This window comes from Silurus meridionalis, chromosome 10 (genome assembly GCF_014805685.1).
Source record: "Silurus meridionalis isolate SWU-2019-XX chromosome 10, ASM1480568v1, whole genome shotgun sequence".
Classification (NCBI taxonomy): Eukaryota; Metazoa; Chordata; class Actinopteri; order Siluriformes; family Siluridae; genus Silurus; species Silurus meridionalis.
This window is the reverse complement of record NC_060893.1, coordinates 20,688,980-20,707,833: the sequence shown is the minus strand read 5'-3', so window position 1 is coordinate 20,707,833 and position 18,854 is coordinate 20,688,980. Positions and strand designations below refer to the sequence as shown.

The 18,854-nt window shown below is 37.0% G+C and overlaps 1 long non-coding RNA gene across 1 annotated transcript; it reads left to right on the top strand.

Annotated features, from left to right (window-relative positions):
- Window positions 1-1,121: 1,121 nt before the first annotated feature.
- On the top strand, window positions 1,122-2,332 carry LOC124392905. The gene is made up of 3 exons (XR_006927244.1): window positions 1,122-1,197; window positions 1,709-1,720; window positions 1,877-2,332. It is a non-coding gene; the product is annotated as an uncharacterized LOC124392905 (long non-coding RNA).
- Window positions 2,333-18,854: the final 16,522 nt, after the last annotated feature.

The window sequence follows — 18,854 nt, the reverse complement described above, 5'->3', positions numbered from 1 at the left end:
ATACTGATATATTTTCTAACAGAGACGATCCATGACATTTCCTATTAGACACCTACTGAGACACTCCCCAACAAAAACACTGTAAAATGATCCCCAACAAAAACCTGCTGAGACACAATACAGACACACTGAGATGCTCCCTATCAAAGACACAAAGAGACACTTCCCAACAGAGACACTATGAGATACTACTGAATATGGACACTAAGACGATCAAAGACATTTCCTAACAGAGATGATCCATGACATTTCCTATTAGACACCTACTGAGACACTCCCCGACAGACACAATCTAAGACATTCCCCAACAGGGACAGGATGGATGGATCCAAACACATGCAATCCAGCCTGCACAAGACTCAAGACTGGTATGTACTGTATAACCAAAGCAAGTCATGAAAATTGTTGTTCAACCATTAGCATTTAAAATGACAAAAAAGATACCAAAATGTTCTCAAGAAAAATAGACAAAATGATCTGGAATAGATGTGCAAAGCTGAAACTGAAGCCCAAAGTGGGTCTAGAATGTATGACAAATTTGATATAAGAAGAAAATACAAAAATTCCTGAATCTATCTATTTCAGTTCCTGGTAGTACCTCCATACATTGTGACATAATATGTTGGAATGTGAACTCATTCATTCTCAAACACAAGCACATTTTTCACCTAAAGTACATTCTTCATAATAAAGTCCACTGACTCACACTGTTTTTGTGTTCTGGGTTGTTTCTAGAAGGCCAGAAGGGGCAGCTATGTACTACTTTTAAATTAATTACTCAGTGTGTCATCCTGGTGTCTAAGGGCAGGCCTGCAGAAATAAGTTTAATGACCTTTTGCTATTGAACCTACTGTCCTTCATACGCATCCGCACACACTCGCGAACACACAAACGCATGCACGAATACACACGTTTTGAAAGGCGTCCCAGTGTGAAACAGAAGCAATGAGTCACTCCACCTCCTGAAGAGCTCCGTCTTTCTTCGAAACCTAATGAAAAGAAAAATGAAAGGGAGAAAAAGGAGGAGATAAAGGTGTGTCTGTTTTCCTTTTTGAGCAATATGACAGACTGAGATCATTAGTGTTGCTTTCTTTTTTGCTCGGCTGTGCAGGACAAACAAACCCTAATCAGATGTGGCCTGATGAGGAAGAAAAGGCGATTTCTAGGCAAAAGAAACAGATAAGGGAAAGCTTATAGGTGAGTCATCGTGGAAAGGCAAAATGATTGAGAAAGCTACAAGGAGAGAGAGAGAGAGAGAGAGAGAGAGAGAGAGACGATTGCAGGTTTAATGTAATATCATGGGGTCATAGTGTAAGCAGACGCAGACAGGCCTAACCTCATTGCTGACGTCAACTTCAAACTTTTAATGCTCGTCTCTGTATTTATGCTTTCCATACTATCTATCGCTATCTCTCTCCCTCTTTCTCTCCCTCTCTCTCTCTCCCTCTCTCTCTCTCTCTCTCTTTCTCTCCGTTACACTCCTCACAGTTTCTGCCTCTGTCTCCTGGGTAGAATGTGCATTTGTATAAACAAGTGAGGCATAAAATCGCTGCCTGTCTGAGATAAAATAGTGTGTACGTAAAAGAACAACAAGTGTGTGCGTGCATGTGTGTGTGTGTGTGCGCATGTGTCTGTGCGCACTCGCACATGTTGAATAATTGCTTTGCTGGTAAACACTTGCTGATTGTTTTTACTTTTTTTTTCCAAGGGAAAATCCAAGGTACGTGCCCCAGGCTCTGCAGCACAATTCTTCTCTTGCAAACACACACACACACACACACACACTCAGTGCACTCCCTGCAACTGAAGCACTGTAGATCCATAAGTCATGTAATTTTTATTTATTTATTTTTTAATCTTATTACTGCATGGTCAGTGAACTGAACAGCCGCAATACGCAGGAGTGACGTAAACATGACTTCAGCAATGACGTCCGCATTCGAAATGCTGTAGTGGAGACTGATGCACGAAGAAAGAAGAAGACGGAGAAGAAGAGGAAGGGTACCATAATTTCCACTTTACTGCAACATTAAAAATAAAAGAATTGGGAGTTGAGCAAAAAATTCATTTTTGCATCATGTAGATTTACATGAAATTTACATGTTCTGGTTGAGAAGAGGTTTTCTGTAGCTTTTCCTAGATATATTTGGGGAATTACATTATTTAATTTTAGCCCATGCATTTCACAAAAGACCTCTAAATACCAACATTATGATGCCTCATCAATAAAAACCATCAATATTATTGAGAAACACAGTATAACAGAGCGCAAACAGGAAGCTCATGCAGTGAGAATGAATGGCATTACTAAACAAGAAACCCGATTTAACAATTTAACACGTCTCCTTTCATTGTAGCCACAGCTGCACCACCCACATACATCATCTCTACCCTCGGCTCTGCCTCTGCCATGTCAATCTGTATTGTATGTGACTCTCAGGACACGTCTTTGTCTCCGTAGTGTTGTGAAACGTCATATTCACATAGCAGCAGTGGTGCTGAGAGAACACGCTCAAGAAACAGATTAGCAAAAAGAAATCGAACTACATACTAAATATTGTTAAATTATTGGTCACTTTTGGGTTAGGGTTAGGGTTAGGGTTAGGGTTAGGGTTGGAAGCATCTCAGAAAAACTTTAAGATCATGGAATATAATTAACTACATACACATGCTGACTGGCATGGAGGAGTTGGTGTTGGATCTTTGATTATCTCAAATGTTGATCTTACGAGTTGCTCAGTAGCTCCTGGTTCCACAACATCAACTGACTGTTTAAGACTGTAGAAAGGATGTTACTCATAATCACACATCATAGTAGTTCTCACTCTCCAGGGTTCTCCACCGTCACCCCCAAGCTGCTTATCATGGATAAACACACATCATTCTCTTTAATTCTTAAGTTCTGTTAAGCTGCTTTAAGACAGTGTCCATTGTGAAAAGCGTTAAAGAAAAAAGCTTGAACTTGAACGTATAACTTGTATAGCAGAAATCAGGGCACAGAGAGAGGGCAGAACCTTGTTTATTTATTTTAAATTCTCTGAAAGTGCTTCTCTGCAGCTGCCGGCAGGCCTGAGAACATTTCGTGTTTGTCTGCAGATGCAGACAAATAAGCGGCGTGTTAAAGTGACAGAGGGAAACAGATTTAAAGCTACTTAAAGGCTTGTACAGGTGTCAGCGTGGTGCTGCTCCGGCAAAGTGATTTCTTTCATGAAAAGAAAAAGAGAGGAAGAAGGAGGAGGGGTGCAGGGGGAAATCAGAAGCTTGCTTTCTTTTTTGGCTATGTAATTAATTTTACATGTGTGTGTGTGTGTGTGTGTGTGTGTGTGTGTGTGTGTGTGTGCAGTGCATTAGCAATCACCAGGCACTGCTTTCTGTCTTTCCAAACATCCGGTTATACACCTTGAATACAAATGCCTACATTATGTGCAACTCATACAGCCAACCGGAAGCACAGTGGCCTCTCAGACTAGTTGCTGTGACCATGCATTTAATGTGTGCATGTACGTGTGTGTGTGTGTGTGTGTGTGTGTGTGTGTGTGTGTGTGTGTGTGTGTGTGCCGGGAGCTAGCAGACATCATTATGAAAATCTGCACAGTCATACTGTGGCACACTGATGTGTTTTGCTTCATCCATTACCTCAGACATTCAGATTTTAATAATTCAATATGCAAACCCAGAAGCAATCAGGGAAGGTCCCTTTTGTTAATGAGGACTAACGATTAGTGTGTGAGTTTTATTCAATGTGCAGGATGCATTTTCCTCTAATCTCATTCTTGCTCTTGTCTCTAGCCATCACCCAGGATTAGTAGTGGTGGTAAACACAGACTTTTGCAGTAGCTGTTTGCAAGCAGCTTTGAGGCAACTTTTTCTTGCCTAGATATTAAACAGCTTTGGTTTTAGTTGTGCTGCATTTTTTTAGTTCTGTGACTGTTCTAGTTCTATGAGAATGTTTACATTATTATGAACAAAAGCATTGGATTTTTTTTTTTACTTTCAGAGTCACTGTGGCCATTCTTTTGTTCATATAAACAACTTAATGGTAACATAAGATGCTAATATAGACTGTATTCACAAAAGTACTGTGATACTGAATTTTCCCGCCATATGTGGTTCTTCCCCAAATTGTTAAGACAAATTTGGAGGCACACAACTCTATAAAATGTTCTAAACTGGGGTAGCATTAATGTTCCCTATACTTAAACTATGAGACCCAAACACAAAACTGATTGTAAGGTCGGGGTTCAAGCCCCATTATCACCAATCTGCCATTCTTGGACCATTGAGAAAGGGCCTCAAGTCCTCTGTGGTCTAGAGGTGCTGTATAATGGCTAGCCCCAGCTTCCTAACATCACTGGGATATGCGAAAAAATAATTTCACTGTGCTGTAATGTATATGTAAATGTAAAAGCACCTTTATAATAACTTTAAACAGTCTAAAAGTGAGGCCAAATCTACGAGAGGCAAATCCATAGGGCTGGTAAAATAATCTTTAGTACTGATGGACGATTGTTCTATCAATGGTGATGAAAATTAGGACAATGTTGGTTAAAACAGGATTATGTTTAAAAAAACAATAAAGTGCAAATTATAAACGGGCCTAGAATGCACCCCTGTGGAACACCTCAGTAGTTGATTTGGTCAGTTGTTTTCCTAAGGCTATAAAGCTTGCCAAATATCAGCAATGCAAACATCAGAGAGATATAAGATGAGTGTATTTTGGCTGTCAAACCTGGCATTAACGTTTAAATGGAAAGCCACCAGAATCAGAATAGATTATGTTTTACAAGAGAACAAAAAGAAGCCACCATTTGAAATAGTTTGAAAAGATTGCTTCTGATTCTGAAAGATAGCAGGAGGAATTCTACTCAAATTTCACAGAAAAGTGCCGAAAAGAAAAGCGCAAGGCTGATGGATGACTATTTTTTATTTATTTTTTTTAACAATGTGCATGGAACAGAATCAAAAATATGACAGGGACAGAAGAAAGCCAGGAATGACGCATTTGGCGTACTGATGATACGAATGAAGCTTCTACATGACCAGAAGCATGAATCAGTAGAGATAGCAGGTATAATAGATATTTTTGGAAACAACAAGAAAAGTTGGATTTAACTGAGTCAGGAAACTATAACACCCTCTAATCACTAAGCCAGTGTGTTGGGTGAAAGGGGGCAGAAGATAAGCACTCAGGGCATAAACATGGTAATTAACAGGATTTCCTTTTTTTTTCTCGCACTGCATTTACATTGAGAATAAGAATGTGGGTTAATTATAGTCTACAATATAATAATTTCTTTCTAAACTTTCAACTTGATGAGGTGGGTTATTATTGTCCTTTGATGCAACTATTTCCCCTATAAGTTCAGCTGTCCGGCATTAATACAACAATTATTACAACATCAGGACATTGTTTTCATTATTTTCTATACAAATGGAGATGCACATTTTTGTTGCCCCTTAAGATTTATATACCAGGTATAAGCAAGCTAAGTTTTGTTCATTATGCATTATGCATTAGCTAACTTATTATATATTGCTTGGAAACAATATACCTACAGTTTTTATATTATGGTGTTGATAGTTTGGGCTTTCTTTCTTTCTTTCTTTCTTTCTTTCTTTCTTTCTTTCTTTCTTTCTTTCTTTCTTTCTTTCTTTCACAGTATTTTATAGTGTCCCACAGCATATTACTTCTGTTGAAAAAGGAATTTGTGTACAGCATAAAACCTAAAAAAAAACTTTTGAGTTTAGTTTGTATTGGGATTGTTGAAAGATTTATGTTTCATAGGGTGGTCAATTTATCTCCAAATTCAAATGGAAAAATTTCCTATTGGATCCCTGCGATATTCTCATAACAACTGTGTATTTTTTTTTATCTGCAAGTCAATTAACAGTTTCCTATGGAAGTCCATTTCCACAAATTAATTGCGACTTTATTTCTCACAATTTTGACTGTATTTTTTGCGATTCTGACTTTATTTACGCCAATGTCAACTTTATTTCTGCCAATTTTGACTTTATTTTCTTGCAATTTTGACTTTAATTTTCACAATTTTGTTCTTTTTGTTCACACAAATCTGTTCAGGTATGACAGAGCAGTTTGTGAATCCATGCTTATATAATCCTTTATGAGTTTATACATTGTTTGACAGATTGTTTTACTGATTTTTTGCCTAAATTAATTAAGAATTGAAAAACGGCATAATCATTAGAAATAAAGTTGGAACTGCGATAAATATAATCAGAATTGCATGGAAAGTTTGAATTACTAGAAAAAAGTCCAAATTGGGATATTCCCCATAATCTTTCTATAGGATATTTTTTTTTTATGACAATTTTATAGGTTTTAATTCTCTTCCATCAAAAATTCTTTGTATAATTCCTGAAATGGGATTCTTCATGAAATGTTGTCCTAGGAATTTGTGTTTAAATGGGGGCCCTATCCATCTCCAGGTTGTAATGGATAACCTTGGAAGGTTAGTGGATTTTCCTATGGAGACAGAAATGCACAGAAGGTAACAAGATTCAAATTATCCCATTAATATTAGTCATTGTAGAGTACAATGCAATTGTGATAGAAAAGTATCTGTGAGAGTGAAAGGGAAAGTTTATAGGACTGTGGTGAGACCTGTGATGTTGTATGGATTAGAGACAGTGGCACTGAGTAAAAAACAGGAAGTGGAGCTGGAGGTAGCAGAGCTGAAGATGTTGAGGTTTTCGTTGGGAGTGATGAAGATGGACAGGATTAGAAATGAGTTTCATAGATTGACAGCACATGTAGGACGTTTTGAGGACAAAGTGACGGAGGCGCAATTGAGATGGTTTGGACATGTGCAGAAGAGGGACATGGGGTATATCAGTAGGAAAATGCTGAGGATGGAGCCACCAGGAAGGAGGAAAAGAGGAAGGCCAAAGAGGAGGTTTATTGATGTGGTGAGGAAGACATGCAGGTAGTTGGTTTGAAAGAGGCAGATGTAGAGGACAGGGGGTATGGAGACAGATGATCTGCTGTGGTGACCCCTAATGGAAGAAGCTGGAAGAAGAAGAAGAAGAGTAAGAAGAAGAAGTAGAGTACAATGCAATGTTTGAACATGCATGTCTAAAAAAAACTGTGATTTTCTTTGCAAGTTATTTATTTAGATCATTAATGAATTGTTATATAAGTTCACACACAGGGGTGTGTTCATATGTCAGTTGCACAGGAAAACAATTAATATTTCTAATCCACTGATTCCATCACACACCCATGACAAAGTGACAAAGAAACTTTGTGGATAGGCTGTCTGTGTGTGTGTGTGTGTGTGTGTGTGTGTGTGTGTGTGTGTGTGTGTGTGTGTGTGTGTGTTTGTGTACTCTTGCAGTAAAGGCACTGCCTGATCGTGCCACAGTAACAAGCAAAAATTTTAACCAGTGAGTCATCCAGTGTTCACTTCAACCTAGGTGGCTTATTGATGAACAAGAATCTTAGCCTGCAAGGCACAGGAGCTAAATCATTGATAAAATGATGGAATGAGTTATTGTTTGTGGTTTTGCATCTCTAATCAACATCAGATGAAGCTCCTGAATGGTCACTGAGGAGACAATAATTTTCTGAACAGTTGCTGGAAAAAGATGTTTGGGTCCCTTTTATACATAAAATCTATCCAAGCATCTGTATAATAAAAAAATAATTCTCCTTTTTCTTTCTAATATTTCTGACTCACCTTTCACTCACCAGTGCTGTAATACCAAGAAAGGGTAAAAATGTCAAAGTAGCTATTACTGTGTATTGAAAAAGTTCAAAAAGAAATCTACTGACTACAATCTACTGACGTGGAATATACAGAAACCGATTTTGCAGCTTACAATATTGATTTAGGGAATACAATACGACAGGGCATGCTTTTATAGAAAAATAATCCAAAGGTGATCTGTCTTTTTTTCTCTTGTATACGACAGCAGTGTTTCAACCATATACAATATACACTATATAGACACAGGTTTCTGGACACCTGACCATTATATTCCTATGTGCTTTTAAACATCCGATTGTACGTTTAGTCCCCAATTGCTGGTTAAATAACTTTTACTTTTCTGAGAAGATGAGTTCCTTTAGAAGTTTTTCTAGATGTTGGAGTGTGCTTTTGGAGCTTGGTGGTCATTACTAAAGTCAGTTTCTGAAGTAGGTGAGGTGAAGAGGCCTGGGGTGCAGTTAGTATTTCAATTAATTCCAAAGGTGTTCAATAGGGTTAGCCTCTCATGGAGTTTGCTTTGTGCACAGGGGCATTGTCATGTCAGAACAGAATTGGATTGTTTCCTAGTTCAAGTAAAGAGAAAATTTCATGATACTGGATCCAAAGACTTCTTATACAATTGTGTGGCAACTTTGTGGTAACAGTTTGGGGAAGAACCACATATGACTGGAAAAGTCCCAATAATTTTGTTCATATACTGTAGTGTATACAATTTATACCTACCGTACTTTCCGGACTATAAGCTGCTACTTTTTTCCCCACGTTTTGAACCCCGCGGCTTAAACAACGAAGTGGTTAATTTATGGATTTTTCCTGGGTTTTTCCAGGTTTAACTAATTCCAAGCCAAAAAAGTGAGTCCCATAACATTAAACCAATGAAATTGCCGAACGGGTTCAGGTGAACAAATGAAATTCTTTATATTAAATCAGATGCGCTCCCACTGAATCAGGCCACAGGGTGGATGGATGAGGTTCCTCTGACGTTTGACCTGCCGCTTACTCGGACTGTCTACAGGAAAAGCGAATCATTCGTCACGCTGAAAACAACCAGGCATGAAAAAACTATGTTCTGAGCTGCAGGGCATCGGGAGAAAAGCTTCACAGATGGTGATTTTTAAACGCACGACGATGCCAAAAGAAAAACTCTCGAGAGAAATAGTTGTGAAAGGAAGGAGGAAGACAGTGAACAATGACTTTCTTGGTAGGCTACTGTTTAGATACAAGCCGTGTAACAGACACTGTCTTTCGCTGTCTTACACTGCCACTGTGTAAATACACTTACACTGTGTAAAGTTCATTAGCTTTAATGTATGTATGTAAAATTCAGTGTGTGCGGCTTATATTTGGGTGCGCTTATTAGTCCGGAAATTATGGTATTTGTAATTAGAGTATATCTGATGTTGTTGAACATCTACGAAACATGTTAGTTCTTTTTATTACTTATATCATTCATTATAAACAAACAGATTTTTCCACTCGTTATTAGGTTACTAAGTTATTAAGACAAAGAAAAATGCAAATGTTACACAAATCAGATTTCAAAACTGGGGAAAGAACATTTATCTTTATTTATCATGCAAGTTCTAATGAAAGAAACAAAAAATAAATAATTAATGAATTGATTTAATTTGCACAAGGCCTATAACCTGCCACAACAGCTATTACACAATAAAATCAGAGTATTTGCACCATGATCTTAAAATTGCATAATAAAAGACACAGTGACAAGGCAATATTGAAATAGACTAGAAAAATGGCATAGCCAGGAGCAGATGAAATTACACCAAATTGCACCCTCTAGAAAAGATCAATTTAATAACATCGTGCTGCATTATCATGATTTTACAACCTGACTGTTTTACAATCTTCATTTCCCATTCAGCCAAATGCTAGACAGGCCAGACCATTATTTTAATATAGAGGATAATAAAATGTTTAAATAATGTAAATGCTTAGCATATTTCTATGATACTAAAGTACAGAGTGGACAATGGTCTGTATTTGTCAATAGACGGAAAAATATATTCATTGAATTCAAATCCATATATTAATTTCAAATAAATAAAGCAAGTGATTGCAGAGGGTAAAATAATTGAATCATAATTTCTTCACTAAAACTGCACTTATTGTTGGTTTCAGTTTAATTCAAGACTTACTTGAAATAAATGTTTTTTAAATTTTATTTCAGACATGTGGACTACTACAATCATAATTCAACAGTCATAATTCCATCTAAATAACAACCTGTCATTCATGTGTCCTCTTGCAGCTTATCAACAACCTCTACACAACATGTAAAAGGTTCATCATTGATGTTTAGTAGCATTGCTGTAGACTATCAAGACATTCCAATACTCGTAGAAAAAATGGTGTTCTTCAAAGATTCATTGTATTATATAGCATTTGTTAGCCTCCTAAAGGATGCACCAAATAATCAACCAACCATTATTCATTCTCCTATTTAAGTATCCATCAAACCCCAAGTATTTATCCATTCATTGATATATCCACAATTAGTTTTTCCACCTGAACATCTGTCCAGCCCACCCATCACTCTATTTAGCATCCATTATCTATCCACCATCTAGCATTCTTTCAGCCTCAATTCACACATCAAAGCATTGATCAATCCCTAATTCACCATCCATTCATGCATCCATTCACCCACCATGTAACATCAACCATTCTGTTTCACTTATCCATCTTGCATTATTTTGCCTACTCCAGCATCTGTCCATCAATCCACCATCTATCTATCTATCTATCTATCTATCTATCTATCTATCTATCTATCTAGCTAGCTAGCTAGCTAGCTAGCTAGCTAGCTATCTAGCTATCTCTCTCTCTCTCTCTCTCTCTCTCTCTCTCTCTCTCTCTCTATCTATCTGTCTATCTATGGACTGGGATTCAGGCAGGAAAGGGTTTGTAGCAAGATATGAAACTTTAACCTTTTTTATAGGAGGAGACAGAATTAGTCAACCTTTCTAGGATACGTCAAGCAGGGGGGGATTGGTTAACAATTTTGATCAACCTTACTTAATTAAGTGGGGTAAGTCCCCACTGAAGGCCCAGGTACTTACTGACTGACTGACTTACTTACTTACTTACTATCTATCTATCTATCTATCTATCTATCTATCTATCTATCTATCTATCTATCTATCTATCTATCTATCTATCTATCTATCTATCTATCTTTTCAACAAAACATGTCTAGAAGAATCCAAAGAAAACAAATTCTTCTCTGCCAAGTTTGTTATTTTCAGATATCCAATGCTTTCGTGGGTGTTATCTCACAGAGACCATGCGTACTTCCAGTGAGTATAAATAGATTTCTATATATACCCTTTTTATTACTGTATGAAAATTGCAAAGGAATTGAAGAAAATGAATAAATTAATAAGAAAATATGATATAAAAAAGGAAGAAAAAAACATTTTGTAACATTTTGTAATTGTAATTTTGTAATTGATATCTCCAACAGTAAATCTATTTAATTTGGCAACACTTTTTATGAATGTTATATCAATTTTGCTCAAATTAATCATAAAAAATGCATTTCTTGCATCCAGGTTTTGGAATTAACTTTCTTTATTCTTTAGGCAATTTGGCTACTACATTTTAAGTTATTGGCCAATCAGAACTTCTACTGGCCAAAAAAGAACAAATATTAACCAGAATATCACAGCGTATATATACATATATTTATTATGAAATCTCTATTTCATATTAAAGTATCTCCTTCCTTCCAATTTTGTTCTAATCTTTGTGGTCCTTAACAGCCTTCATTAAAACTTAAATGAAAACATGTAATTACATTAGAAAATTTACTTTTTTCTAAGTGCGACGTTATTTATTGCATAGTAATAGGTACTGTATGTCCAAGAAACCCAGATATGTGTAAACCCTAAGCAAAGGCTGTATTTAATGTATCATGATTTCTTATGATTTGAATATTTGCAATAGATATGCACAGGTTTAAATTAAACATACTTCCCCAGCAACAGAAAATACTTTGTTACTGTACTTAAGTAGATTTTCCTGGTATTAGTACTTCACTATTTATTTTTTGCACAACTTTTTACTTTTACTTTTTACTTTTACTTTACTTTTATATTTTCCACCATCTATCTATCTATCTATCTATCTATCTATCTATCTATCTATCTATCTATCTATCTATCTATCTATCTATCTATCTGTCTGTCTGTCTGTCTGTCTACAGTTTATCCACAAAGTTTTCACAGCGCTTCACTTTTTGTGTTACAGCTTTATACTAAAATGGATTAAATTCATCATTTTTCTCAAAATTCTACAAACAATAAAATAAAAAAAAATAAAATAAAATAAAAAAATAATCACATGTGCATAAGTATTCACAGCATTTTCCATGACACTCAAAATTGAGTTTAGGTGTTTCCACTGATCATCCTTGAGATGTTTCTACAACTTGATTGGAGTCCATCTATGGTAAATTCAGTTGATTGGAAAGGCACACACCTGTCTGTAGAGCAGGTTTTCATCAATGATGTCTATGTACATTGCTGCGTTTATCTTTCCCTCGATCCTGACTAGTTTTCCAGTTCCTACCGCTGAAAAACATCCCCACAGCATAATGCTGCCACCACCATGCTTCACTGTAGGGATGGTATTGGCCAGGTGATGAGTGGTGCCTTTTTTTTTTGTTTCCCACCTTCTGAGAGTCCTTCAGGTGTCTTTTGGCAAACTCCTTTTACTAAGGAGTGGCTTCTTCTGCCATACAGGCCTGATTGGTGGAGTGCAGAAGAGATGGTTGTTCTTTTAGAAAGTTCTGCTCTTTCCACAGAGAAATGCTGGAACTTATTCAGAGTGACCATCGGGTTCTTGGTCAACTCCATGACTAAGGCTCTTCTCCCCGTTTGCTCAGTTTGGCCAGGCAGCCCGCTTTAGGAAGTGTCCTGGTGGTTCCAAACTTCTTTCATTTACGGATGATGGAGGCCACTGTGCTTATTAAAACCTTCAATGCTGCAGAAATGTTTCTGTACCCCCCCAAGAGTGCCTCGATACAATCCTGTCTCTGAGGTCTACAGACAATTTCTTGTACTTGGCTTGGTTTGTGCTCTGACATGCACTGTTAGGATATAGACAGGTGTGTGCCTTTCCAAATCACTTTTTAGATGCAATGTATCTCTATCAATCATTTTATCTATCTGTCCGTCCGCCTGTCCACCCGCTCACCTATCTATCCTCTGTCCATAACCCTATAGCACTATAGCAGCATATATGATTGTAGCACATTTTTTGCCTGTGTCAATTTCCCTCTAAACTGCACAAGCAAGAATGTGAGTGGTCTTGTTTTCAAAAACCAAATAAAGAAAAAAAAAAAAACACACCCAAGCTGTGCTTTAGAAGAAAACAGCCATAGGGGCATGAGGATCTGCTCTGTGAGAAAATGGTTTTCATGCTCTCGGGCCATGTCTCTGAATTCACAGTTCCTGGATAGGGGTGAACATCAGAAGCGTTGAAAACAACAACAGCAACAACAATAGAACATTTAAGGTCACAACATGAAAGCAGAGCTTGCATCAGCTTTTCAGCTTCCACAAGCTTGTTATGATTGTTAAATAATCTCATTGCCATACATCTGGCTTCATGGTTTATACTGTTAGCTTATAAAAGGGAAGGAAATCAAAGGGTTTGTGCTTGATTGGGGTTGAAATTGCTGCATGAATAAAGCCTTTCCACAGTCATTAACATTCTCACAAAGAATCTTAACAGTAATTAAGGTCTGGACCACTAATGTGCAAGTCAAAGGCAATAGTGACAAAAAAGAAACTTGCTAAGAACTTTAGGAAGAAACTCTTTCTCTCCTAATCAACATCAAATAGGGTGATTATAGTAGGAAGTAATTATTCAACTGAGGCCCCACATCTCAATCCGGGGTACTAATTAAACACTTACACATCGAGTAGGAAAACACAAGTTTAACTAAAACTGTGGATTTATTGTACTAATTCTGAAAACTAGAATATATTACAGTTTTTCTCAGTTGTTTCTCTGAACAGGAATAAAATTTTTGAAACTACTTGTTCAACCTCCACATCATTTAGTCATTTGTGCTTATCATAAAAACATTTTTTGTTGCTTTGATCAAATTGCGAATGCTTTCTTACATTAATTTAATCAATTGTGTACAGGTGTCTGCTGTTTCCTATATTATCAGTTGTTTATGTCGTGTTGATTAAAATATATTATACTGGTTAAACCTGAATGGTTTTAACCCCCAAAACATCTCAGCATCAGTTCATTGCATAAATAATTGAATGCAAAATAGTTAAACCAGTCTATTAAACTTTTTTTTGTAAATGTGACTTTAATTGATGAATTGTGCAGATGAATCTTGGATGTCACTTACGAAGACGAGTGAACGGCATCAGATCAACCAATAATCAACTAGTTCTCTAAAACAGGTCAAAGGTGAATCTTGTGAACCTTTAATTGGAGACTGTATACATAAAGAGCAAAGCATAGAATTATACATTCTGAAAATGGATGAACAACTAAGCAACAAATGAAGACTTGTATAGTACAGTAAAAGTGTGAATCCTGTTCTGTCAAATATACAATCAAATAAATAAAATTTTTATAGATGCCAAACAGAAGAAAGTCAAATTTTGTGCATTTTCAGTCACTGTGATCCAAACCGTAGTTTATATCAAGAAATCCTGAAACTGTGCAGCGTCATACTGACAACACAATTAAAGATTTTGATGATTTTGGTGAACAATGACAAGAGGACTTTTCATTCAGATGGAAATGAGATGTTCATTGACACAAAGATTTTGAGAAGAGTACAGGCTTTTATAAGAAATCCAATGTATTGTGCTGTTTGTACAAATTGGTTTGAGAAATGCACTTTCTGGTTTGCAAATATTAAGGATGATTTGAGAAACGCTCCAAAGCAACTGAGAAAAACTGTATTAAAAGTATGGCTAATTAGCTACTCCTTGTTCACATACACTTTGACATTTTATGACATTTGTCACAAATATTTTTGCAACATTAGGCTGACGTTTAACTGTAAGCACATTTATGGCATTTGGCAGATGTACTTCTGTACATCTAACGTATAATTATCTCCATAAAACAACTGAGCAGTTTAGGGTTAATGATCTTGTTGCCCAACACAGTGGTAGTTTAGTGGTGCCGTGATGTGAACTTAATTTGAACCACTGAGCTGCGACTTCCTTCAGGCTAATAAATTAATAAATTAATAAATTAATAAATAAATAGATAGTTTTTTCCTGGCAGAATGAATAAATAGGTGAGGTGAATGGGTGGGTAAATAGATGAAAGAAAATGAAAATAATAAAATATAATAGTAGGTGACTTAAGTATGGATGGATGGATTAAATTGAACTGTTAAATTAAATAGTTTCTTAGAACCTATTTAGGTAAAACAGATGTGTATGTAAGTGTGTGTGTGCGGGTGTGTTTTACATTAAATAATAATGTATTTTTAAGATGTAATCTACTTAACGTAGACTTAAAAAACTTGCAGTCTACCACGTATTACATTCCTGAGAGAACTCAGATTATAACTATGTTTCAAAAATTCCAGTACAAATATGTGTACCATTACAACCTTAGTAGATAGACAGACAGACAGACAGACAGACAGACAGACAGACAGACAGACAGACAGGCAGACAGACAGATAAACAGACAAATATAAATATAAATAAATAGACTGACAGACAGACAGACAGACAAACAGAAAAATAACATGTCCAATTACTTCCTGTATCTCAAAAGTTCTTGCATTGTTTTTCACCTCTGTCTAAGCTTCACCCTTGCTGAATCTAAACTTTGTCTTCGTCACAAAACCAGACGTGTGTGTTGCATCAAGTACTATGTTATAAGTTAATATCCACACAGTGGTTGTTGAGAACATTGCTGTTGGGCTATTACAGCAAACTTGTTTCCGAAGGTCAAATATTCAATCCCCAGCACTGCCAAGGTGTTATTGTTGGGCCCTTGAGCAAGACACTTAACCCCATCTGCTCCAGTGGAGGCCGATCCTGTGCTTTAAACCCAACATTCCAAGAAACTGGGATCTCAAAAGAATATAATCTCACTCTTCTGTAACTCATATGTGACAATGTCTTATGCTTGGTATCTGTTTTGGTATAAATAATTGTATTTAATTCTTATCTTTGTATATTTTTCATTTATCTCTTATGTAAGGTATTGCAGTTGACAGAAAATAAAATCAGCAAAATGCCCGGTTCTCTTTCTGGTACTTTCCTCTGCCTCTGCCTTGTTTTGCCATATGCAGTTAAGCAGTCCATAACACATACAAAAAAAAATAAAAATGAAGCACTTTTACAATAATCCATTGTGAAACCTTCTTTTTATGTGTCAACTGGCAGCATCTACACTCAGGGGATACTTTTTCCCTTCAACTTTGTTCAGAAAGGATTACACAAGCTGCTGTTGCTTTCTTCTCCAAAGTATTGTTTTCAGAAAGTATGTCGAATGCAGTGTTAAATTGCTTTGCCCTACTTCCAACCAACACAACTACTTATTGACTTTTGGGTGGCATTTTAAGTTCATCAAACAACTAATTGAGGTCTTGGAATATCAGCATTCAGTGTTGGCAATAGGGTCCAGAAAAGTGTAGCTATAGCATGCTTGGAAAATGAAAATGGAAAAGAGGTCACCAGTTCGATGGCATAGTTTCACCTGCATATTTATTTAATTGCCTTGAGCATTTGCATATCACAATTCGAAGATGCATACCACTGTATGTGAACAGATTTGTATCAGAAATAGAAAAAAACTGACTACCACATGCTATTTACTATTCAGTATCATTTCTATAAATTCATCTATAAATGCTCCACACTATCGTTTTCAGTCTTTTTCCAAAAGTTGCTCATCCACACTGAAATGTAGGAAAATGCATACCTTCCTGTATGAAAATCCAGAGTAAGAACAGAAGTTTTTTGGATTGTATTTAATGTCAACAGTCTGTTACATTGACTCAGGACTACAGTTTGCTTTTGATCACCATCACTGCACACCTTAACATCGTTTATCTGTAATTAATGTACATTCTGTACCACCCAGATGAGGATGGGTTCCCTCTTGAGTCTAGTTTCTCTCAAGGTTCCTTCCATATGCCATCTCAGGGAGTTCTTCCTTGCCACAGTCGCCACCAGCTCACTCATCAGGGTCAAACATACACTTATAAAGAACATGTTCATTTTTTATCACCACATTATCTGTGTAAAGCTGCTTTGAGACAATGTTCATTGTTAAAAGTGCAAATAAAAATTAATTGAACTGTACAGTGCTTGAGCAAAATGTAAGCTGCAGACCTGTGTCATTTTTGCATGCCGTTTCTTTACGGCTCTTTAAAACGTCATGGCCGTGAAAAAAAAATGCGTTTTCAAATGTACCCACTTCGGAGAAAAAGGAAAAAGGTTTTCGTTGACTAAAAACGCTGTCTCAGTGTGGAGATGGCCTTTTCAGATGAAAGTGTAGTAGTCTGGACATGGCCAAAGGCGTAAAATGCCACAGTTGGGAACAACTGTGTTTAGCGATTGGTTTTTAGGAACAATGATTTGTTGTTGGAAAGAGTGGTGATCAGGAATTTGCTTTTGGAAACAATTTTGCTTAGTAAATGCATCTTTGGTAAATAATGTCAATCAGCAATTGACCTTTCTATACAGTGATTTTGGTGTTCAGTGATTGCCAACTAAGTGTAATGGTGATTAGTGATTTGGATTGTTGGGTACAATTGATTATTGGGAACAGTGATTTTGATGTTCAGTGATCAACAGTAATCTGATTTAATAGTAATTAGTCATTGGGAACGATGGTACCCAGTGATTGGCCACTCGGAAAAATGCGAATCAGTAATTAGATATTAAAAACAATGATTGTCATTTATAACATGAGGGTGATTCAAGCAAATGCTTTTTTTTTATATACATAAGCAGCAGCTGTGATGTATCAAGGTCCGCCACTATCATCTACTAAAATGGTCATCGATTTGCCCCTAGACTCTTTTTAAAATGACTATCCACATGAATAAACTTCTTCTTCTTCTTCTTCTTTCGGCTGCTCCCATTAGGGGTCGCCACAGCGGATCATCCTTCTCCATACCACCCTGTCCTCTACATCTGCCTCTTTCACACCAACTACCTGCATGTCTTCCCTCACCACATCCATGAACCTCCTCCTTGGCCTTCCTCTTTTCCTCCTACCTGGTGGCTCCATCCTCAGCATTCTTCTACCAATATAATTCATGTCCCTCCTTTGCACATGTCCAAACCATCTCAATCTCGCCTCCCTCACCTTGTCACCAAAACATCCTACATGCACTGTCCCTCTAATAAACTCATTTCTAATCTTGTCCATCCTAGTCACTCCCAACGAAAACCTTAACATCTTCAGCTCTGCTACCTCCAGTTCCATCTCCTGTCTTTTACTCAGTGCCACTGTCTCTAATCCATACAACATCGCAGGTCTCACCACAGCCCTATAAACTTTCCCTGTCATTCTTGCAAATCCCCTTCTATCACAAATCACTCCTGTCACTCTTCTCCACCCACTCCACCCTGCCTGCACTCTTTTCTTTACTTCTCTAACACACTTTCCATTACTTTGCACTGTTGACCCCAGGTACCTGAACTTCTCCACCTTTTCCAGCTTCCTCATACAATACCACAACTCCTCTCTTGGCACTCTGTCGTATGCTTTCTCTAAATCCACAAATACACAATGTAATTCCTTCTGTCCTTCTCTATACTTCTCCATCAACATCCTCAAAGCAAATAAGGCATCTGTGGTGCTCTTCCTCGGCATGAAACCATACTGTTGCTCACAGATGGTCACCTCTTCTCTCAGCCTGGCTTACACTACTCTTTCCCATAACTTCATGGTGTGACTGATCAACTTAATTCCCCTGTAGTTACTGCAAGACTGCACATCTCCTTTATGCTTAAAGATCGGTACCAGCACACTTCTTCTCCATTCCTCAGGCATCTTCTCACCTTCCAAAATCCTGTTAAACAATCTGGTCAAAAACTCCACTGCCATCTCTCCTAAACATCTCACGCTTCTACCGGTATGTCA